Source organism: Microcebus murinus, chromosome 2, assembly GCF_040939455.1.
Source record: "Microcebus murinus isolate Inina chromosome 2, M.murinus_Inina_mat1.0, whole genome shotgun sequence".
Lineage (NCBI taxonomy): Eukaryota > Metazoa > Chordata > Mammalia > Primates > Cheirogaleidae > Microcebus > Microcebus murinus.
The window spans coordinates 90395962-90419906 of NC_134105.1; the positions used below are offsets into that span (position 1 = coordinate 90395962).

General features: G+C 46.0%; 1 protein-coding gene and 1 long non-coding RNA gene across 3 annotated transcripts in view; one reads left to right on the forward strand and one right to left on the reverse strand.

Annotated features, from left to right (window-relative positions):
- Positions 1-23945, reverse strand: part of KCND3 (potassium voltage-gated channel subfamily D member 3) — a 217360-nt gene that overhangs the window by 44922 nt on the left and 148493 nt on the right. The window lies entirely within an intron of this gene.
- LOC105878763 (uncharacterized) lies at positions 10440-21691 on the forward strand. The gene is made up of 3 exons (XR_002222073.2): positions 10440-10580; positions 19894-19952; positions 21508-21691. It is a non-coding gene; the product is annotated as an uncharacterized LOC105878763 (long non-coding RNA).

Here is a 23945-nt window from a genome sequence, read left to right on the forward strand (position 1 = left end):
CTGGGGCCTCCTCCCCAGCAGGAATCCTTGAGAACAAATTCCCACTGGCGTTGGCCAAATATACCCTGACGTGCAATGTGGCTAACATCGGATCAGAGGCTAAGAGCGGGTGGGAGTCAGGTGGAGAGAGCTGGCGAGTCCCTCGTGGCTAACAGGCCGAGGGGAAGCCGGGGAGAAACAACATTATTCCAGGGAGGGGTTTTCACCTGTCTGAGAGCCGTCTCTGCTTTTTCCTTATTGATTTATCAATTCGTAATTGCCAGGCCTTTACTGCAGGTGCTTAGAGACTGGGCTACATGTCCCAGGGGAACAGATGGAGTGAGGGGACTGCTGATGCTCTGCAGACTTCCGGGGTGGGGGCGACACCTGTGTATTGTCCCCTAAGTTTCCCTTCTTGCCCCAAGCCGTGGCTGGCGCGGCCAAGCAGCCTCCTCACTTTCTCCTGGGTTTCACAAGGGCTGTCGGGGCCTCCTGTCTCAGAGCCCCGCCCTGGCTGGCTCACGCTGGCGGGAGTGCAAGCCACAGATGCTGTCCCTTTCTGGGGAGGTCCTGAGATGGCACCTGAGGCACAGGGCCCAGAGGAGGACCAGCCAGCCCCACAGGTCGCACCGTTTTCCTGCAAAGAAGAGACCCAAGAAAAGAAAGAGGGATTGCCTCATCTCTTCTCTCCTCCCCGAGAGAGAAGTGGCTTTCGTGGCTTTTGTTTGCATGTGAACCGGGCTGGGCCTTCTTGCTCTCAGGAGAGCTCACACATCCCCATGTGTGGCCACGCATGTGCGTGCACAGCCTCTTACCCGCACACGCTCACACGTGTGCACACACAAATGCACACTCCCTCTGCTACCCTCTCCCCCGCCTGAGAGTGTGGGACTGCTTCAGCTTTCGCATTTGTGTGCTTAGATCCTGCCTGGATGGCAGCAGTGAAAAGTTGCAGTGTGTCTTCTCACCTCTGAGGAACCAGGAGGAAAAAAAGACACAAGGTAGCTGGAATTCAGATAACAGATGTGAAACAAACACCAAAAAAATCCCTAAACCCAACCAGGAAAGAAAGCTCATTAATGTCTCCGCTCTGCTCCTCATTAAGCAAGAGCTCGCTCATAAATATTCACAGAATTCTAAAGTAAGATCGAGGTGAAAGTTAATGTGCAACAATTAAGACTGCTCACAGCTCTGGAGGAGCCTGACTGGGCTCTGGTCTTCCAGAGGGGCGGGGAAGGGAGCAGGGGATGGGGCAAGGGTCGGAGCACAAGACACCCCTCGGCACCTGCAAGATTCATGGGCCTGCGGGAGTCTCCTTAGGCTGAGAGTTGAGCCATGGGAAGATTTCCCAGCACCCATCACTGGATCACGCACCTTACAATGAGGCCACCGTAACCAGAGAGCATGCATGACTTGTCCAAGGTGACCAGCCAAGCTGTGACTGAGCCCCAGTGCACTTTCCACAGTCCACTTCTACTATTTATCCAGGACTCAGAAAGCTCTCACCTCCCACGGGGATCTCCTCCCAGTCCAGGCCGTCATCTCTCCCTGCTCCCAGGCTGCAGAGCTCTCTAATCCTGCACGTTTCAGCCAGATTCATTTTCTTAAATGCAGGTTTAATGGCGTCACTCTTTCCAAAAAACATTCATTGGCTCCCCATTGCCTATGAATTAAATGCCAACTCCTCATGCTCTGTGGTCCAAATGCTCCTCTACAACCTCAATTATCATTACTCGTTATTCATTTCCCGATGTTCCAGCCAAACGGAACTCCAAGCTCTTTTCCAAACATGCTAGAAACTCTCCTGCCTCCAACGCTTGTTTATGTCGCTCCCACTTCCTGGAATTCCCTCCTCTGATAGTTCTACCTGTCAAAGTCCTGTCCATCTTTTCAAGGCCTGTTTCAAATGTCATTTAAAATGTCTATTCCAGGCTGGGCGTGGTGGCTAATGCCTGTAAGCCTAGTATTCTGGGAGGCTGAGGTGGGAGGATGGCTCAAGGTCAGGAGTTCGAGACAAGTCTGAGCAAGAGTGAGACCCCTATCTCTACTAAAAAAAATATAAATTAAGTGGCCAACTAAAAATATATAGAAAAAATTAGCCGGGCATGGTGGCGCATGCCTGTAGTCCCAGCTACTTGGGAGGCTGAGGCAGAAGGATTGCTTGAGCCCAGGAGTTTGAGGTTCCTGTGAGCTAGCTGATGCCATGGCACTCTAGGCGGGGCAACAGAGTGAGACTCTGTCTCAAAAAAAAAAAAAATGTCTTTTCCATTAAACTATTCCTGTTTCTTATAATCTGGCAGAATCTCGCTCCAGGGTATTTTGCTTGAACCCCTCCTATGCTACACCAATTGTGTCTTGTCATTCAGCCAATAACAATAATAACAGTTATAACAATATCAGTTACTACTTACTGAGTGCCTACAATGTGCCTGCTGCCTGTCCCATTTTACAGTTGAGCACACTGAAGTTCTGAGTATGCTGAGTTAAAAAGCCCAACTCAGTCCAGTTCTAAAGCTTTTGCTTCTTCTCCTTTGCTACATTGTTTTCATTCACACTTTTGGAAGCTTTCTAGATTCACTGGTGTTCTCCCAAAAGATACACGTAAGCCTTAATCCCTAGAACCTGGTGTGAAGGTGACCACCTTTAGAAGGTGACCTTATTTGGATTAGGGTCTTTGTGGATGTAATCAAGTTAAGATGACGCAGTAGAGGAGGGTGGTGTCCAATGACTGATGTTACTATGAGAAAAGAAAAACTTGGCTGCAGGAGGGAGGAGGCCATGTGAAGACAGAGGCAGAGACTGGGGCGAAGCATTTACAAGCCAAGGAACGGCGAGGAGTGCTGGCGACCAGCGGGAGAGAGGCTAGGAGGGAGGGACAGATTGTTCCTCAGAACCTCCAGACAGGAATCAATCCTGGAGACGCTTTGATCCTGGACTTCTGGTTTCCCGAACTGAGAGAATAAATCTCTGCTGTTCTAAGCCACCCAGTTTGCGGTACTTTGTTACGGCAGCCCTAGGAAACTAATACACTCTCCAAGGACAGGATGTGTTTTCATCCTTATAAGCCTTTGAGAGACTGGCACCCTGTCTTCATACAGTGGGTGTTTAATAAATGCCTGTGGAATGGAATGGAGATTTTTTAATGCAGTGGCCCCAGGGGCAGGGAACAGATTCAATATTTTACTGATGGGTGTTACAGGTCCAGAGAGGTCGGTTACCTTACAGCTCGCTGGCAGTGGAGTTGGTTCCAGGACAGGAGTCCTGGGTCTCAGCAGCTAGGAAATGTGGCACCTGGAAAACGCAGCTGGTGTGGCCTCCTTTCCAGGTGTGAGGACAGCCCAGTCCAGAGGCCTTGAATGTGCCTGGGGGTTTCTTTGGCATCATTAACTGAAGACATTTAAGCTGTCCTGGGTCCATGGCAGTGCTGGAGAGAGGACTCAGAAATGCCTGGTTACCCACTTGCCCAGGAAGCCTTGGGTGGCTAGTTCTGCTCCTGGACCACAGGGTTGCTCTGGGATTTGTGTTTTCCAGGAGGTAAGGTGAAGGCTATGGGGCTCAGGATACCTTCTGGAAGCACCGAGCGGTGGGCTTCCCGGCTCTCCCTGTTGCCTGGAGGCCCAGCTGGGCTCCTCTCCGCCTGGAACACCAGCGGCCAGGTGCCCTGCACCCGGAGCTCCTGTCATCTCTGCCAACAGGCATGGCCTTCTGCTGCTCCTGGGAGGCGGCAGGGAGCAGTTTCTGGGACCCTGAGCATCCTGCAGCCCCTCTGCTGTTTGGAAGGGCAGTGGCTGGCTCTGAGGGGTGTGTGTGTGCACGTGTGGTGATGTACGGGAGTCAGGAAGCCTCCTGCACTGTCTACACTGTCCCCCAGAACTGTGAGTGGTGGGGCTTCTCTTTAGGCAATTACAGGCAACAATCTGGCAGAGATCTCCCCCTCAGGGCTCTCCATGCCCTTGACAATGAGCCATGGATTTTACTTCTGCTCTCCTTTTTGTGTGGGGGCTTAAGCAATCTCTCTCTCTCTCTCTTTCTTTTTTTGGTGTTAAAAACCATATTCTTGGGCCGGGCGTGGTGGCTCACGCCTGTAATCCTAGCACTTTGGGAGGCCGAGGCGGGCGGATTGCTCAAGGTCAGGAGTTCGAAACCAGCCTGAGCAAGACCCCGTCTCTACCAAAAAATAGAAATAAATTAATTGACCAACTAAAAATATATATACAAAAAATTAGCCAGGCATGGTGGCGCATGCCTGTAGTCCCAGCTACTCGGGAGGCTGAGGCAGGAGGATCGCTGAGCCCCGGAGATTGAGGTTGCTGTGAGCCAGGCTGACGCCACGGCACTCACTCTAGCCTGGGCAACAAAGTGAGACTCTGTCTCAAAAAAAAAACAAAAAACAAAAAACCATATTCTCGTTATTCTAAAGATTTACATGATTTTCACATTTTAATATTTCTGAAATTGTGTCAAGACCGAAAATGAAGGTGTATCTTTTTTGTCAGGTAACTGATTTTTTTATTGTGATAAAATTATATACAATGTAAAATTTACATTTTAACCATTTTTAGATGTTCTGTTCAGTGACATTGTTTATACTATTGTGCGACCATCTCCGCCATCCATCTCCAGAACTCCTTCATCTGCCCAAACTGAAACTCTGCACCCATTAAACAACAACTCCCCATTCCTCCCTCCCCCCCAGCCCCTGACAACCATCTTTCTACTTGCTGTCCCTATGAATTTGACTACTCTAAGTACCTCATATACGAGGACTCATATCATATTTGTCCCTTGTGTCTGGCTGATTTTACTTACCACAATGTCTTCAAAGTTTATCTATGCTGTAGCATACACAATAATTTCCTTCCTTTTTAAGGCTGAATAATATCCCATTGTATGTATATATCACAGTTGGCCGATCTATTCATCTGTTGATGGACACGGGCTGCTCCCCGCTGTTGGTGACTGTGAATAATGCTGCTACGAACGTGGGTGTACAATTATCTTCTGGAGTCCTCGCTTTCAAGTCTTTTGGGTATGTATACAACCAGAGTGGAATTGCTGGATCATATGGTAAGTCTATGTTTAATTTTTTGTTGAACCAGTCCTCTTTTTATAATCAGAAATAGGGATATATAGGGATATAGGAAGTGGAGGAGACTAAAAAAACCCCTAACATCTTTTGCAAATATACTTTGTGCTAAGAATTTTATGTCATCTTATCTAAACTTTGCAACAAGCCTATGAGTAAGATATCATTTTCACTTTATAGATGGGAAAGCCAAGACACAGCCCCTGCCCAAGGTCACATGGTTCGCAAGTGTGGAGGCACAGTCTGAGCCAACAGATGGCGGGGACCCAGCTAGGGAGTGAGCTGTGGCTGGAATCACAGAAGCAGGGGGTCTCACTGCTCCATGGGCTGTCTGCAGCCTCCCCGTTACTGCTGAGGGGGCTGCTAGGGAGATGGCAAATGTCCCTCAAAGGTCCTGAGGACTGTCCTTGGGGGCTGGGCAGTCTAGGGGATGAGGAAAGTTGTTCAGAATTTGTAAAGTTCTTGGAGGAAGCCCTGATTCTAAGCAGGCAATGGTGTGTGTGCCATCCTTCGAGCCTTTTCTTATCTAAACTGCCAATTTCTTTCAATGGTTTCTCATGTGTGACAGTGGCCAAATCCCTCACTGTCCCTCCCGTTCTCTCTCCACTGAACCTCCTCTGGTCCCGGACGCAACCTCGCGTCACCGCCCTACAGATCAGGCTCGATGGTTCTAAGGTGCCCCCGGGATTAAGCCCCAAACTTTAAAGAGTGAATACTCTCTATCTTTGCTCCTATTTTGAGCTTTAGTTTTCCTTTTAATGATGCTGGTTTTACTCTTTCCAATCTGAAGAGCATTCTCCTTGATGGAAAAATCAAAAGAGAAATAGGAGCTGAATAACACATTTCATTGTGGGGTGCATTACTCCCTGCGAAGCATTTTTGTGACTACTGGCTCATTTGGTCCTCACTGCAACCCTGAGAGCTAAGTAGGGCAAGGCTGTTACCCATGCAGCGAGGTTGAATGACTTGCACAAGGTCACTCAGTTAGTTAGCAGCCCAGGCAACAGCTGAGGTGTGAATCCAAAGCCAGAAATTTTGTGGGGAAATTCTGACTACACAAGCACAAATAACCCCAATCAAGAAGCATCTAAAGATCCTAATGTGGCCATGCCAGGCTTTCTCTGACAAGTTCACATTTGAAAAACAAAAGCAAAAGCAAAATGCTGTTTAATTGTAAGCAGACAAAGCTCAGCACTGGGGTGTAGGGTGGCCTCCAGGGAAGGATGCAGAAGATGCTGGGTTTTTAGGAAAAGCTGAGGCTTGGCAAAAGTGCAGAGACAAACTAAAAACACTTTTTAATTGTGCTGATAGCATGATCCCATGCCTTCCAACTCAAAAAAAAAAAAAAAAAAAAAGCTCATGCAAGAAATAAATAACAATGAAAGAGAGGACTAAGCCTGCTGTTCAAAGGAAGGTACAGAAATACTGACAGCTCTGTGGAAGGCAGTACAACTTGGGGAAAGAGCCTGTAGCTGAAGCGGGGAGACCAGGCTTGGTCTGGCACTGGCCAGTTGGCTGACTTACAGCAAGCCACCCCAGCCCCCTGACCCTTTATGTTCCAACTGCCCAAGGTTTTGGACTAGTTCAGTGCTTACCAGACTCCATTCATTCTTCTCCTGCCCTGGTGATTGTGCCATATCCACACAACACTTGCATGGTTAAATTCTTGCCAGAGCTGTTCTCTGCTTAAAGTACTGAGCCTGAGGCTTACTCCTGCTTTGTTAGAAAGGGAGATTGGCAAGATATCCTAGCAGCAAATTAAGACTTTCTGTTTGGTATCATCGGAAAGAGTGAAAGAAAATTGAAAAGGAAAAAAAAAAACCCTCCATGTGCATATACCACCTGAATTGCTTCAAGCATTAATTAGAGTCATTTTGAGGCCTGTCAAGTGGTCCAGAGTCCAGGCTTTGGGAAGAGTGGGCTAGGCTGGTGACCACAGATGTCTCTAATGCTGTTAGAATCTTTCGACCCATAGATCTGGGGTCCAGGATTCCTCTCACTTTGCAGCACAATGGCCCATGGTGCTCAGGTGTCCCTTAAACTCTGCACACACTTCCCAGGCAGCACACCCATCCCTGTCACGTTCATGTTCTTGAGGAGGACACAGTGCATGTTCCTCATGTTGATCACAGCACTGTCCACATGCCACGTCTACTGGAAGCTTTAAGGATTCCTGACATCAGACCACAGGCTTGCACTCGGCTATTGAATTTGTCCTCCATTACGTGAACTCTCTTCCTATTCTTTCCACACCTCCAGTACTTTTAAATCAATGCATAATAAAAGTAATGCATACCCATTGCCAAAAATCTGATCACCAAGCAGAAACACGGAAAGAACTAAACAAATCATTCATTGTTCCAACACCCAAAGATACCATCATTGGTATTTTGTTTTTTAAATAATCTTACTGTTTTTCTAAAATCATAGTTGTTAATATATTTATTATCTGTACAATATTGTTTCCTGCTCTTTCCCCACATTGCCATCTGAAATCATCATAAACATTATTCTACATGGCTGCATTTTGATTCTTTCTAATTTTTACTTGTGTAAATAATTGTATTAATAACAGTATTTCTAAACTAGCACGATTTCCTTAGGAGAGATCCAAGAAGTGACTCTCCTGGGTGCCATATCCCATCTGCAATGTTTGAATGGGAGTGTTTTCCACCCTTAGCAACATCAGGTACTCATTAAAAATCAGAATCAAAATCTTTGCTAATTTACAGGGTAAAAAATAGCTATATAGTTGTTTAGATTTTCATTTTGTTTGTTAGTAAGACTGAAGATTTTCCATCTGTTGGAATGCCAGCTTTATTTCTTCTTTAGTGAATTGTTTATTACATCCTTGGCTCACTTTTCTATTGTGCCTTAGGGGTTTATTATTGATTTGTATGAGCTCTTTATATGTTAAAGATATTAAGCATTTATCCAATATTTGCTGCAAATATATTTTTCAACTTTTTAAAATGGAGGTTTATTAGAGGTCTCCCAGGTAAACCACATTGACTTCTTAGATGACCCATTTTTCTTCCTTCTTGGAATTATATGTGATTTTTATTGTGATAATTTCATTTTTAGAGTCTCTCATTCCTCATGAGCTGTGTTTTCTTTTAGAGCGTGCAGCCATGGGACCATAAAACCTTGCCTTTCAACTTTCTTTTTAAAAAAAGTTTATTTATTTATTTATTTTAGTGATGGGGTCTTGCTATGTTGGCCAGCCTGGTCTTAAATTTCTGGGCTCAAGTGATCTTTCCACTTTAGCCTCCTGAGTAGCTGGGACTGCAGGTGTGCACCATACCCAGCTCTGACTTTCAACTTTTAAGTGTAGGATAAGTGTCTGCTGTCATGCCACATGCACTTCCTTTGCATGTGCACATACCCCACCACCACCTGTCACAGACATGCAGAGACATTCAGGTCTCAGGCCCTCAGGTTCAGTTCAGGGCTTTTACTCTTTCTATTTCTAATGATTATTTGAGTCAGATGGCTGTTCACAGGTGGTTTATTATGTCAGTGAGTTCATAGTTTCTGAACTATGAATTAATTAACTAAAAAAAAGCTCCTAAGGGCTTTATGAGTTCATTCGGGGTTTTCATAGGACAGTGGCCTCTGGGAGCAAAATCCCTACTCATGGGACACATGAAGTTTCTAGAATAATAATGGCCATAATAATAACAGCTACATTTAAGGATCCCTTAAAATATGCCAGTCATTGTTCTAAGTGTTTCACGTGAACTACTTGGTTTAATCTCCAACAATCCTAGGAGGCTGGTGCTACAGGTTGAGTTTCCCTTATCTGAAATGCTTGGGACCGGAAGTGTTTCAGAATTTTTTTTTGGAATTTTGTGTTTGGAATTTTTTTTTAATTGTGGAATATTTATATCATGCTTACCGGTTAACCATAAACCAAAAACCCCAAATCTATAATACTCCAATGAGCATTTCCTTTGAGTGCCATGTCAGCACTCAAAAAGTTTAGGATTTTGGAGCATTTTAGATTTTGACTTTTTGGATTGGGGCTGCTCAATCTGTGTGGTTATTTCCGGTTTTCAGATGGGAAAACGAAGGCACAGAGGGATTAAGTGGTTGTGGTTTGCCCAAGCACACAGCAGAGATGGGAGACATGCACATGTAGTATATGTTGCTGAAAGAATAGATGTGTGCACAGATGACAGCTGGACTTTCTCATAATGAGTGAAAACTGAGGCAGGAAATGGGAAATGCCATGAGGAGAGAGAAGACAACTGGTGCTGGCCTGGGGGCTGAGCCCTAGTGAGCACCCCTGCATCTGTGACCCAGCACTTGTTCCTTGACCCTTGGTGGGTTCACACTGCAGGGACTCATCTTGCACAGGACTTGGAGCTATTGCCAGGGGTCCAGGACACTGAGCAGACAGAATTTTGATACCTGCCTACATTGCAAGTTAAGCATTGGGATTCCTGAGCCCAGAGAGGGCAGGGGATAGGTAATAATCACAGTGGCAACAGCTGACTCGCAGAGCAAGTGGCAAGCACTGGGCTTGCATGCATTGTCTTATGCACTCCTAGTAACAATTCTATGAGGCTGGTACTATTATTACGTCCATCTTATATGTGAGGAAACTGAGGCTTAGAGAGGTTACACAGCTGTAACTGGCAGAGCCTGTGTGACTCCAAAGTCTATCCATTTTCTCCATGTCTCTCTGCTGCTGCCCAGGTAAGGAATGCAGGCACTACCTTACTCTGGACCCCCTGGTGATCAGTTAGGGCTCAGCAGAGGAATAAGAAACGGGGACCCAGCAGGGACTCTGCTATCTTTTCTCTAGAGCTCTGGGATAGAGAATAAGTAAGCAAAGAGATTTGCAGTTTCAAGGCTGTTCTATTCTACTTCCTTGTTTCGTGCTAAGAATTCCTGCAAGAGGGAGGCAGGCAGCTGCTGTCTGCTCAGGGGCTTCTGGGAGCAGCGTTTGGGTGCCTGAGGCTGCCCCCTCTGCCCAGAGCAGTGCCACTGATGGGGCATATCTGGCGTGGGAAGCAGCTCTCCCAGCGATGGTGGCTCCGTCTACATTTGCTGGGCTCAGGGCCGTGCCCTGCGCTGGCAGCAAGATCTGTCAAAGGGTTTCTCCTTCCCTAACAGAGCTTGGCACTCACACAATTTCCCCGTGGCTGTGTGAACAGGGATAGGACCTAGTTTTTATTCCCATCTACCTGTGGCTATCTCATTTTATGGGTTTCTGTCTGGGTTTTAGCTTCTTAATTCTCTTGTTGGAATAGTAAAAAATGAGTGTGTTTATACTATGCAACTCCATCTCCCATTAGTTGCCAGTGCAAACAAACCCTCTGCCCTAGCTGGGCCAGCTCCCTTAGTGTCCTCCCAAACAACAAATGCCATCTGTGTGCCCCAGGTGTTGTCAGCTGCTGCCTGGATGAGCCCTTCTGGCTGGAGGGCTCTGAGGTGTTCCACTTGGGAAGGCTCAGTAACCCTCAGCCCCATCCTGACCAGGACCTGTCTTCACTGCTTCCTCTCTCAGGTAAGCTCTGGGATCTGTTATGAGCCATCGGCATTGATGTACTGGGGTACGGAGACAGCCCCTCCACAAACTCCGCTCAGCTCTCTGTCCTATCGTCCGGACACTCTGTCTTGCTCTTTGCTGTTGTCACACCCTGGCCGCACCAGTCACTGCCAGGTTCTTGCTCGGAACAGATGAGGCCCCTGCAAGCAAGGTGCTGCCTCCTGTTTGCCTTTGAGCTTGACGGTGCTCACAGCCTCTGTGGTCTCACTTGCACTCCACACTGGATTCCCACGGACCCTGATGCTGGGCAGAGTGGCTGGGGAGAGCCACTCTCCTGCTCTGATCCTGGCTCTCTTCCTTCCTCATAGAGCCCCGTGGTTGAGGTCTTAGCATTCATTCAGGAACCAGCGCCGCAAAGACAATTCAACCTATTTTCTGCTGCCCTGTGGCTTTCTCTGTAGTAAGAGAGAAAGCCACGTGAACAAATAGTTGCATTACAGTGTTGTGAGTGCTGAATAGAGTCGTGGTGAGGAAAGTGGAAACTAACAAAGAGGACCAATCACATCTGGTGGTGTGCAGTTGTGTGTGGTTGGGCGGGGAGACCTAAAGTGAAAGGGGATGCTTGAGCGGGTCTTGAGAATGAGTGGGGACTCTCTAGGTGGGCAAGTTTGTGATGGGTAGGGGATATGCGAATGGGCCTTGCAGGCAGGGAGAACGGGGTGGAAGAGCAGTTTAGTGGTGTGCAGCACAGGGCGTGGAGGGCTGGGCAGATCACGGAGCCAGGGCCGGTGGGAGTCTAGCAGGAGAGAACATCCAGCGCAGCTGACTGCCTGAGGTGGAGACTGGTTACCGTGTTCTGGGTGCTGTGCCTACTCTCCAGTGTTCTCTCCTACCCCATTGCTACTGCGGGTCCCCTCGCCACCGTTGTCTCTTCCTTGGGTTATTGTGTGACAACTGCCCGAACCCTGCCCGAACCCTTCTCTCCCTGGCCTAATTCTCCTCCAGTCCCTCCTTCTACGCCAGGATGGCTATCTTTCCTACCTGCTTCCCACTAGAATATAAGGTCCATAGGGATAGACACCTTCTCAGTTCACTGTTGTTCCCAGTGCCTGGCACACAATAGGAGCCTGGTAAATATCAGCTGAACAAATGAATAAATCTAAACATGCAAATCTGGTCCCATGGCTCCCTGCTTAGGACTCTTCTGTGGCTTCTCACAGCCTTTGAGATAGAGGCTGGCTTTTTCAAGTGGCATGCAAGGCTTGCTCAGGCCTGGCCCTGGCCCAGCTCTCCAGCCCCCTGTGCTTAGTACTCTCTGCATCTCAGCCTATATTCCAGCTGTGACAACCTCCTTGCAGTTCCTGATGCATCTTTAAGCCAGCAGCCTTCAAAGCATGGTTTGTGGGGGTCCTAAGACCCTTTGAAAGGATCAGTGAGTATGTGTAAAGATCCATCCAAAGGAAGGGTGATCAATAGGTTTTAATGTAACAGGGCATGAAAAGTACATCGGCATGGTTCAGATTGCACAATATAGCTGACTCACCCCTTGTATTCTGGTGTGGTATATAAAAAAAATAGCCAGCAGTACCTGACAAGGCTACTAAAGTATGGCTGGCTTTTCCAATGATTTATCTGCCTGATCAGCTGGGATTCCAGCTAGTGGGGCAAGTGAGGGCCCCCTAAGTGTAAAATTTAAGGAGCCGCCACCCACTCTCAGAACCAGCCCTGTATTCTCAGAACCCGAGAGTGGGCGCCTCCTTAAACGCTGGGCCCTGGGGCCTCCTTGCCCAGCCGCAGTCTGGGGGCCCTGCTGTCTGAGGCTGGCTTGCTTCATACACTTCAACTAAAGCCACGGATAGCAACGGACTGAATGCAGATGTGATGTGAGAAACTATATTTCTCATTTTGGAAATATAGTTCTTTTTTTTATAAAATTTATGCTAACATGCAATGGATTTGTCATTTTAAAATTAATTAATAAATATTTTTAAATATTTAAAAAGTTCCACAGCATTAATTTCTAATATCATATATATCCCACATAAATAAAGCTCACTGAGATCCTCCATAGTTTTTCTGAGACTGGAAAGTTTAAGAACTGCTTTGTTAAACCAGAAGATGTGGAAAACATTGCTTATTACATTAAAATACACATTGGTTACATGAATTTTATGATTAAACAGGACTTCATAGAAATCGGGATGGATTCCTTCAGGCAGCACCACTCCCGACCTCAGTGGTTCCGAAACTCACTTTGCTCTGGTGTTGGCTCCGCCTTTTCCTCCTCAGGGAAACAGAAGGTTGAAGGAGGCTAAGTTTCTCCCTCCACAGGCTCAAATCTCTTTCCCTGAACACCCTGATTCACTCTGACTTTGTCGTTTTTTGCTCATCCTGTCCTTTGCCTGCCTTCTCGTTCTATATTTCTCTTCAAGGTGCAGCTCAGGTCTCGCCTGCTCCAGGAAGTCCTCACTGACTAAGTTCCGGAAAAGCTTCTAGGGAGAGTTTTATTAACCAAAACCATCTCTACTAAACATTACTATAATTTGCCAATCATCTCTACTGTAAGTTTTATCCATATATTAATATTCCTCCATCCTCTCACTCCCTTTCTTTTTTTCTGAGAAGATCTCCAACCCCATGCCCTCTCTCTAAAGGGTATGGCAGCTGGACCTATTTCCAAGACAGTGCAGGGGAGGGTGATGAAGGAGGCCCAGGCCCTAGACTCGCAACTGCTCCATCCAAAAACTCAGAGCTCTGATTCAGATGGAGTCTCTGTCTGTGTCGCCTTCCAGAACGCAGTGGCGGACTGACAAATGTGGTGCTGGAGATAATGAGGCCAAAGGGAGGTGTAGTTCTAATGGAATAAATACATCTTTGGTAAATCTTCCCACCAAGATGTCTTTATAACTAAAAACAGCCACTCTGTCCCCCATGGTTGCTGTGAAGGCTGATGAGCTTTTGTATTTCTCCGGGAGCCATCTCTCCTCCCTCCTCCGGCTCACCACCAGCGAGCAGACATCACACTGGGTCCAGGAGGTAATTAAAGTTTCAGGGGCAGGTGGGAGGCAAGAGGGGAGACAGCCAGGAAAGCAGCAGGACCATACACTGGCAGTGTTGCCAAACTGGCCTTGGTCCCTCGTTCCTGGTGGCAGCCGAGCATCTGCATTCACTTGTTTTTATGGAGATTGAGAAGAACTGGAGGCTTGCTTTTTTGCCAGTTTTGACACCTCTCTGTTTTGCACATTAACAAGCTCACTGCTTGACACCATGTCTGATCCATGCACTGCGCTGCGGAAGTGTCAAGCAAACTTGCTAGAGATACTAAGGGCCCAATTATAGTGTCCATTTTACACTTGGATCTTGACAGATGCTGGAAACCTTTTTGACTCAGGGATGATTAGTGCAGACCTTTCCCTTGCTTGCAAGCAGCCTGGAACCCTTGCACCTGTTTTATCGGCATCCAGTGTATCCTTAATGAATGGCCTTTTCCACTGTGGCCCATGGGAGCAGTCAAAGGCTCGATGACAAGGAGCCTGAGGCCCAGAAAGGAAAGGTGGCTTGCTTGAAATTATACTTCAAGCTGGTAACAAGTCCTCAATTCCTTAGGAATCATGTTCAAAATAAGAATTTCAGGCAGGTCAGGGCAAGAGCAGCAAGCCAGCCGGGATTTGTTGGATGAGGAAAAGAGAGCAAATTAAGAAGAATGCTGTCCAAACCTTGGTGGTGCTGATTTCTGGCACAATTACTCCACCTTCTGTTACCCATACATGAAGGCCAGAAGTCTAAAATAGTCTCTCAATATCACTTGCTTTATCAATGTTTTAATATATGTGTGGGGGGGTATCTCCCCAAATAGCCAGCTAATAAGTGATGTGTATGGAGGCAGATAAACAGGGAAGATGGTGGTGGGCAATGGTGGTTGAAAATCTTTAAAAAGAGTAAAGTAAATGGAATAAAGAAGCTTAGGAAGAAATAAGAAAACCCAACAAGAAGTGGCACTGAACAGGGATTATTTTAGGAGGGAAATGGACCGTTAGGGTCTGAATGGAGAGCCCTGGGCACACAGGCTAGGAGCAGGAGGAAGATCAGTTACCTAATCAGGTATGCAGGCATGCCTCCTTGGCAAGTTGGGAAGTAGGACTCTGAGTCATTTGAGATGGTCACTCGGATGGGCCTAACTCCATTTACCTACTCTGTCATTTTGCATAGGTCAGGTCAGGTCAAGGATTTGACCCACAGAGGGGATTGGGTATCTTCAGCTAGTGCTCGCCCTGTTCCTGTAACCAACTTAAAGTTGGAAAAGAGGATAAGGTCCAGGGAATAAAAGTAGCCCCTGATGCCCACTGGAGTTTGCCCACTAGAGAGAACTTTACTGTAAGGGGCAGATGTCTTTAAACACCACGGCAGAAGCCACGTCTGGTCTTGGGGCTAAGACTTTTATTTACTTCCCATTCTGCAAAGAAGAGCTTGAAAGCCAAAACACAAGAGCTTGAAAACCAAAACACAAAATGAACTAAATGTACAGATTTTTTCCCCATCCTACATACTCATCTCAGTGCTTTCTGGCTAAGGAATAATCCTTAGTCTCTGCTCTCTCTACTTACTGAGAACACAGACACATAAATCTGAAACTTGCAAAGGAATTTAGAGATCTTCTAACCCAATCTTTCATCCAAAGTGAAACCCTTCTACAGCAATCTTGATAGGTGGCCATCTAGTCTTTGAACCTTTGCAATAATGACGAACTGACTACTTTCCATGCAATCAGATTCAGAGACACCAACTGTGAAAGTCTTGCTCAGAACTGAGCCCCAAACCTGCCTCTCTTTGACTTGCAAACCTGGGTTGCTACTCTGCCTTCCGAGGACACACAGAGCAAGTTTATTACATCTTTTATACGACAACCCTGCAGATAGCTGAAGACAACCAGCAGGACATGGTCCAGGCCCCCCACCAGCCAGGATGCCCAACAGTGAACATGCTTTAGTCTGTCATAAAACCCTTCTTAAAATGTGGGGCCCTGTTCTGAGTATAAATAAGCCAACTCATCATCATCCAGTGGGTTCAAACCAACTTGGAGGAACAGGTAGCAACCTGGAGCCCTGTGGCTAGAAGTGTGCTCAGTCCATCTAACAGTTAAGCTGAGAGCTGTTTCTCAGAGAAACTCTAGCTGATCAGCCTCCAAAGCAACCTACAGGGATAGAGGCAGTGCTGGCAGGGAGGGACTCAGCCAAACCTAATGAGGGATTAGCTCCTGACCTTTGGAAACTCTGCATCAGATCTTTGTGCTGCCCCTGCCGGAAGCCTCTCTGCTTGGCAATGGTTGGCGGTTAGGTGGCGGTGCAGGGAGGAGATTCATTTTAGTTGTTGTTGATTTTACCAACAAAGATTCAGAAAATCTGTGTCTGTGTCATTTTATGTAAATCCAGATCCATCTGTCGCTGTCTATTGTACCTCCAGGCTCTGTAAAAATTTTTGAATACATTGCTGTTGCTTTTTTCTCCAAAGGCATGTGGTAACATCTTTAGAAATCTCTAGGGTATGGAAATTTTGGCATAATGCATGGTTTTATGTTCTGAATGATGTTGAAGTCCACATGGGTGGATCTTGGACAAGAGACATTTGATCATCTGAGACATGTGACAAGTCAACATGAATCATGAAGGACCAAGTCCCTTGTACTTCCTCTGCCTCTGACTGGGCACTGCCAGTGTGGGCCACCTGCCTTCTCGGGGACCCCATGCCCCATGTTTCCTTCCAAGCCATAGTGACCATGGGGCAGTCCAGCAATGACTCCCACCTCTCTTCTCACTGGCTGGACTCCACTCCCTCCCAGTAGTCTCACTTCGTCTGGGCTCTGATTTTTTTTTTTTTTACCCAGAATCTTCTCCACTGGTGAGATCGCGATAAAAAATGTTTTTAAAAGTGTCTGGGATGGAGTATTAGTCTCAGTCTGCACTCTGTTGATTCGGACTCTGCAAGCTGCTCTCTAAGTTGCTTCCCTGTGCCTTCTAGGTTTGTTTCCTATGAGGCTGGGCTTTTTCTCCTCTGACCCCCAGAAACTTCTGAGGGCAGTGACCGTCTTACCTGACAGGCCCAATGTTAGGGGCACTCAGAACCCCCCCATTTCTCCACAGCTACCAGAGGGGCAGGTTACTGAAGCAGCCACCACTAAGTGCTTACCATGTGTGAGCCCATTCACGCACATCACCCCCCAGCAAACCGGTGAGGCTGATGCTATGATGACCATTTTACAGATGGGAAACTGAGGTTCACAGAGGTTGGGTAAGTTTCCCAAGACCTCACCTCTGATTCCAGGGCCTGTGCATTCTTTCCAGTCTGGCCCCTGCTCCTCTCTGACAACAGCCCCCGAGAGAAGCCTGTGTCCTTGACTTGCCCCCAGTAGCTCTGCAGTTTAAAAAATGTAAGCATTTCAAATAATGCTTTCTTGCCCTTTCCCCACCCCGAGAACTGGCACAAGAGGGCGTATACATTTAAGATAATTTCAATAACAACAGATGCTTATTAACCACAGCTGCTTTTCATTTAAGGCACTCCCATGTTTGTGAACTCATTTTGCCCTTTCAGTCACCCTACAAAATTGACCAAAAGGCATCCTTATCTGTACTTTGAAGATAAGGAAGCAAAGATCCAGATAGGCTTAGGGACAGCCCAGGGCCTCAGTGAATTAATGATCTAGACTTTTCCTCAAATCAGCAAGAAAAAATTAAACAACCCTGTCAAAAAATGGGCAAAGGACATGAACAGAAAGTTCTCAAAAGAAGACAGAATAATGGCCAACAAACATATGAAAAAATGTTCAACATCTCTAATCATCAGAGAAATGCAAATCAAAACCACAATGAGATATCACTTAACTCCAGTGAGAATGGCCTTTATAAAAAAGTCCCCAAGCAACAAATGCTGGTGTGGATGCAGACAGAGAGGAACACTCCTACACTGCTGGTGGCACTGCAAACTAGTTCAACCTCTGTGGGAAGCAATATGGAGGTACCTCAAAGCTACAAGTAGATCTACCAAAGATACAAGTAGATCTACCATTTGATCCAGCAATTCCACTACTGGGCATCTACCCAAAAGATCAAAAGTCACTTTATGAAAAAGACACCTGCACTCGAATGTTTATAGCAGCACAATTCACAATTGCAAAGCTATGGAAACAACCCAAGTGCCCATCAATTCATGGATTAATAAAATGTGGTATATGTATACCATGGAGTACTACTCAGCCTTAAGAAACAATGGTGATATAGCACCTCTTGTATATTCCTGGATAGAGCTGGAACTCATTCTACTAAGTGAAGTATCTCAAGAATGGAAAAACCAGCACCACATGTAGTCACCAGCAAATTGATATTAACGGATCAACACCTAAGTGGACATAAAGGAGTAACATTTATCGGGTGTCGGGAGGGTGGGAGGAGGGGATGGGTATATACAACCACAAGGAGTAAGATGTGCAACGTTTGGGGGATGACACGCTTGAAGCTCTTACTAGAGGGGGGAGGGGGGCATGGGCAATATATGTAACCTAAACACTTGTACCCCCATAATACGCTAAAGCAAAAATAAATAAATAAAATTAAAAAAAAAAAAGATTTTTCCTCCTTGCTGTGCTCTCGGACACAACAGCTCTCCAGGCCCCAGCTTTTTGCTAAGAGAAAGGTCCTGAGTCCCTCGTCACTCCCTCATCTCATGCTGTGCCAGAGACACCAACCATCCTCCGGGTATGACGCCTGCCCTGAAAATCAAGGTGCAAGACGTGCCCCGCCCCAGGCGGCCTCTGCTGCCCAAAGAGATCCGCTTACTGAGTAGATATTACGCGTCATGCATGGTCCTGCTCTGCCCAGTGGCTCTGTGAGGTAGTTATTGTCATTAGCCCGGTTTGCAGATGAGGAAACTGTCAGCAGAGCCACAAAGTGACTCGACTGGGATGGCACAGCCAGCGTGTGGCGGGGCTGGGTGTGAAGCAGGAAGCTCTGACTCCAGAGCTGAGCCCTGTCCTGTGCTGTGAGCAGTGCAGAGCCCCCCGCGTCGCCTGGCCTAGACTCTAAGGGGGCATCGTCGCGGCCAAGGATTACACTGGCTCTGTCACAGCCAGCGCCACGCATTGAGACTGCGGTCAGTTAAAAGCCCGAGGGGTCTTTCCCACGAGCAGTGTTTAACTTCCATGTCCCACAAGAAACATTAACATCATAAGTCATTTTTTTCAGTGCTAAGTGCAGGAGTTTGCACTCATAATCTGTTACGTTTTATATAGAATTCTTTTATTTTACAAACGTTTTATATTTATAGAAAAATTGTGAAGACAGTACAGAGAGTTCCCGTACAGCTCACACCCAGTTTCCCCTATTACAAACATCTTACATTAGAGTGCGGTGCGTTTTCTCACAATTAATGAACCGATATCAATATATTACGGTCTAAAGTCCATACTGTATTCAGATTTCATTATTTTTTACCTAGCATCCCCATCGAGGATACCACATTACATTTGGTTATCATGTCTCTTTAGACCCTTCTAGACTGCAACAGTTTCTCAGACTTTCCGTGTTTTTTATGACCTTGACAGTTTTGTTTTTTTATTTTTTTGAGACAGAGTCTCACTCTGTTGCCCAGGCTAAAGTGAGTGCTGTGGCGTCAGCCTAGCTCACAGCAACCTCAATCTCCTGGTCTCAAGCAATCCTTCTGCCTCAGCCTCATGAGTAGCTGGGACTAAGGGCATGCACCACCATGCCTGGCTAATTTTTTGTATGTATATTTTTAGTTGGTCAATTAATTTCTTTCTATTTTTAGTAGAGACAGGATCTCGCTCAGACTGGTTTTGAACTCCTGACCTCGAGCAATCCACCTGCCTCGGCCTCCCAGAGTGCTAGGATTACAGGCGTGAGCCACTGTGGCCGGCCTGTGACCTTGACAGTTTTAAAGAGTACTGGCCAGGTGTTTTGTAGAATGTCTCTCAACTGGGATTTGTCTGATATTTTTCTCCTAACAGCACTGGGTTTTTGGGAGGGAGACAACTCTGGTCCTATCATATAAAGGGCACATACAGTCAACACGACTCATCGCTGTTGGGGTCAGCCTTGGCCACTTGGGCTGAGGCTGTGCTTGTCAGGCTTCTCCACTGCAAAGTGAAACTTACTCTCCCCCCCCCTTTCCGTAGTGCACTGTCGGGGAGGAAGTCACTACTTGCAGCTCACTCTTAAGGAGTGGGGCGTTGTGCTCCAGCTCCTGAGGGTGGAGTATCTAGGTAAAATACTCGGAATTCTTCTGTTGTGTCTCCATTATACTTTATTCACCATCATTTCAGGTGATGGAGACCTGTTTGAATCCTATTGCTCTACCCACCCTGAAATTGAACTTTCGCAGGTAAGTGGTATCTATGTGTCTATTAGCGTGGCTTCTGTCTTTTACTGTGTCGCTTATAAAAACATTGAACAGACAAGGCCCCAAACAGAGACCTGTGCACAGACCACCTTTTAAGATATTCTCTGATACTTGGGGAAAACAACTTGCATTTTTCAGGGCATTTTTGAAGTCACATTATATTGTACAGATCACATTTCTCCATTTTACTCACAATGTGATAAAGAATGACTCCATTAAATGTTTTCCTGAAACCAAACTATGTGCCAATTGTATTCCTTTGACATTCTAAAAGAAATGACTTACTAAGAAAAGCAAATTATTTTAATTTTGCACGATTTATTTTCAGTCATCCCTTGCTGGCTTTGGGGTATCTATTTTTTTTCTAAGTGCACACAATCTATTTACCACTCCATCTTTTAAGAATTTTATCAGTTTGACATCAGGCTGACCAACTCAGAACTTCTTTCTAGCACCTTGCTTTTTTTTTTTTTTTTTTTTTTTTTCAGAAGCAAAAACAGGATAATGCTATTTAATCAAACTAAAAAGCTTTTGCCCATCCAACATAGTAAAAAGGCATCCTACAGAATGGGAGAAAATATTTATAAATGACACATGTGATAAGGGGTTAATATCCAAAATATATAAAGGACTGTTATTAAGCACCTTGCTTTTTGAAAAGGAAGATGTTTCCAGACTTTGGGCATCTCCTCCGTTCCACATGCTTTCTGAACAATCACCAACAAATTCTCAGCCACTGTACCTGCAAATTCTTTCAGTCCTGAAACATCCAGCACCTGGAGTCCTGACCTCATTTATGGATGGTAGATATACACTTACACATCAGATCAAATTTGTTCCCTTTGGTGAAAAAGACAGAAGCAAAACAAGAGGCAGGTGCTTCTATTTTCTTCATTCTTCTCCTGAGTCACTGTCTTCCAAGCAGGTACACATGCTGTATATTCCGTTCCTGCCCTCAGTAGCCCCCCATTCTTTTTTGTTAGCTGTTTCTTTCAAACAAAGCTAATATTACATCATTTCCCCCAAGGAGCAGTCCTTTACCTTGTTCATTTTCCTGCTTCATGCATTACTTAAAAATAACAAAACCACTAAAAGCTAACATTTATTTAAGTGTTTGATAGAAAAGGAGAGCAAGGGCATTACAAGCAGGGAATAATGATGATAATGGTGCTAATATGTATTGAACCAAATGTGCCAGCATTATCCAATTGAGCATTATCTCATTTATTTTTTTACAATGACCCTTTGGGAATAGATATCATCCCCATTTTATAGATAAGAAAACTGAGGCTTGGTAAGATTAAAGAGCTTGCTGAAGTTTACTAAGCTGAAATTCAAACCAGGTGAGTTTGATTACAAATCGTTCCTCTTAGCAATAATAATTACAGAAATACCAAGAGTACTTTTTTGTTGTCTGGAACTGTTTGTTTAAAAAACGGTTTATTCTGAGTATCTCAGTCTGTTCAGGCTGCTGTAACAAAAAAACCATAAACTGGGTGGCTTATCAACAACCAGTATTTATTTCTCACTGTTCTAGAGGCTGGGAAGTCCAAGAGCAAGGTGCCTGTAGATTCAGGGTCCAGTGAGAGCCTGGTCCTCAAAGATGGCCGTCTTCCTTGCTGCATCCTTGCGTGATGGAAGGGTTGAACAAGCTCTTTTGAGCTTCTTGTATAAGGGAACTAATTACATTCAAATAAAATCTTAAAGGCCCCACCTCTTAATACTATAGCACTGGGGATTATGTTGAAACATGTGAATTTTTGGGAGGCACAAACACTGGGCTTAGATCTCCAGAAATTGTTCTTACAGAGTGTGGTACCTCCTGGCACCCCTCCTATGTTATGAAGCCCTACCCTCTTTGATGGGCCCCCACTTTTTCCAACCAGTACCTCTTTGAAGGATTCTTTGTATCTTCATTGGTTCCTTTATATTAGATCTTCTTAACACTAGGTCTCCAATTCCTTCTGAAATCATATACAAATTACTGTATAGATGTCCATTTTCTCCCCCGGGGGACAGGGTCTATAGTTTTCATTAGATTCTCAAAGTGATTTATTATCCTCTAGCCTCCCCCCCCCCATTCATCTATAAATTTCATTTATAATTTATAAATTATTGCTTTTGACGTCTCTCCTTTTACTTGGACAGATGGGGTTTGTGACTGAAATATAGACATTTCACTTTTATAATCTCCCTGACCTGCCTAATCTGTATTCCCTTTTGGCCCCTCTGGCCATGGAACTGAACTCCATTGCACTCCTTAGACTCTCCCTCTATAAAGCCTCAGGCTTCTGTCTGGGGGTGGCCAGTGTCCCCTCTCCTGGCTATTGGTCATGCTCAGATGATGTGACTGTCGGCTTCAGCTTCCCATCCCTGCTCTTTTTTGTCACTGCACACATAATGCAGCAAGTATAATGAGCCAGGCACTGCTCTGGGCAGAGGGGACCCCACACTGAACAGAATAGTCAAAGCCCTTGTCCTGAGACAAGCATTCCTTTTTTTTTTTAATTTCATTTTTTTAAGTTTTGGTGTAGCTGAGTGATAACACAAGCATTCTTTTTTTTTTTTTTTTGAGACAGAGTCTCACTCTGTCGCCCGGGCTAGAGTGCCGTGGTGTCAACCTAGCTCACAGCAACCTCAAACTCCTGGGCTCAAGGGATCCACCTGCCTTAGCCTCCCGAGTAGCTGGGACTACAGGCATGTGCCACCATGCCCAGCTAATTTTTTTTTATATATATATATTTTTAGTTGGCCAATTAATGTTTTTCTATTTATAGTAGAGACAGGGTCTCGCTCAGGCTGGTTCCGAACTCCTGACCTTGAGTGATCCGCCCACCTCAGCCTCCCAGAGTGCTAGGATTACAGGCGTGAGCCACTGTGCCTGGCCCACAAGCATTCTTAATATCAACAATTCATTCTTTTCTGTGGATCTTAATGAAGTCTGGACTCAGTTCCCTTATTTGTCTGTTCTACCTTTTAAGAGATAAAATTATTAGTGGATCAAGTAAAAAATTTATCAGCTCTTCTGCTTTTAGCAGAATGATATTTGCAGTCATCTAATTAGTCAGAGGCCCCGTCACTGTTCCTCGCCGTCCTGTGCTGCAGGGGCATCATTCCCCGGCCCCGGCTGGCAGGCGGTTTGTGGCATGAGCCCCTTCAAATCCTCTCACCTGTGCGGCCCCCTCTGGCTCACAGATTGAGACACGCGTGCACTTTCTGGGCACATAGGGTTTCTCTCTCCCTGTGCAGTCGGAACTTTCCTTGCGGTACGCTCCAGGCCTGAGTTCCATCCCACAGGCAGGAGGGTCCATGAGATGACAAGTCAACTTGCTTTTCCATTCTCTATTTCTTAGCAGGTAGATATCAGAGAACTTAATTGCTCCTAACTCTTCGCCTGCTACTTTCTGAGGCTTTCTGGACACCTCTCTTGGAAAAGTTCTTCTGTCTCTAGAACCAGCATGCTCAGCTTAGTCTCTATGCAACTTTGGGCAAGGGAAATTCTCCGAGGTGTCTTCGTTTATAATATACACAAAGATAATATTACTTATCTTGTGGGCTTGATGTGAAGAGTAAATGCACAATTCTAAGGGGTTAACAAGCCTGCTGCAAAACAAGGCTGCCCCACAAGGGCACGAGCCATGCCAGTTCCCAGCCTTTCCTGCTCTGTCATGCCTGTCTACCTCCAGCATATCAGGCCTTTTCTGGGCATTTTACCCTTTCTGTTTTAATGTCTTATTTCAGTGTCTGCTATTTGGGGCTCTTTAGGAGAGAAGAAAGAACTCAGAAGTATAGTCTGGCAGGAGGCTATGCCCAAGTTGCCCCGGGAGTACGGACCCTGGGGCCCCGGGGATGACTCTTGGCCCAGATATGCCATTTCCAACAATTCCTGCTCCTCAGCTGCTGCCTCTAGGCCGGGGCACGTTGGGACTTTGCAGCATGGCAACATTCCTGGAGGGAGAGCGGGCAGCTTGGGAG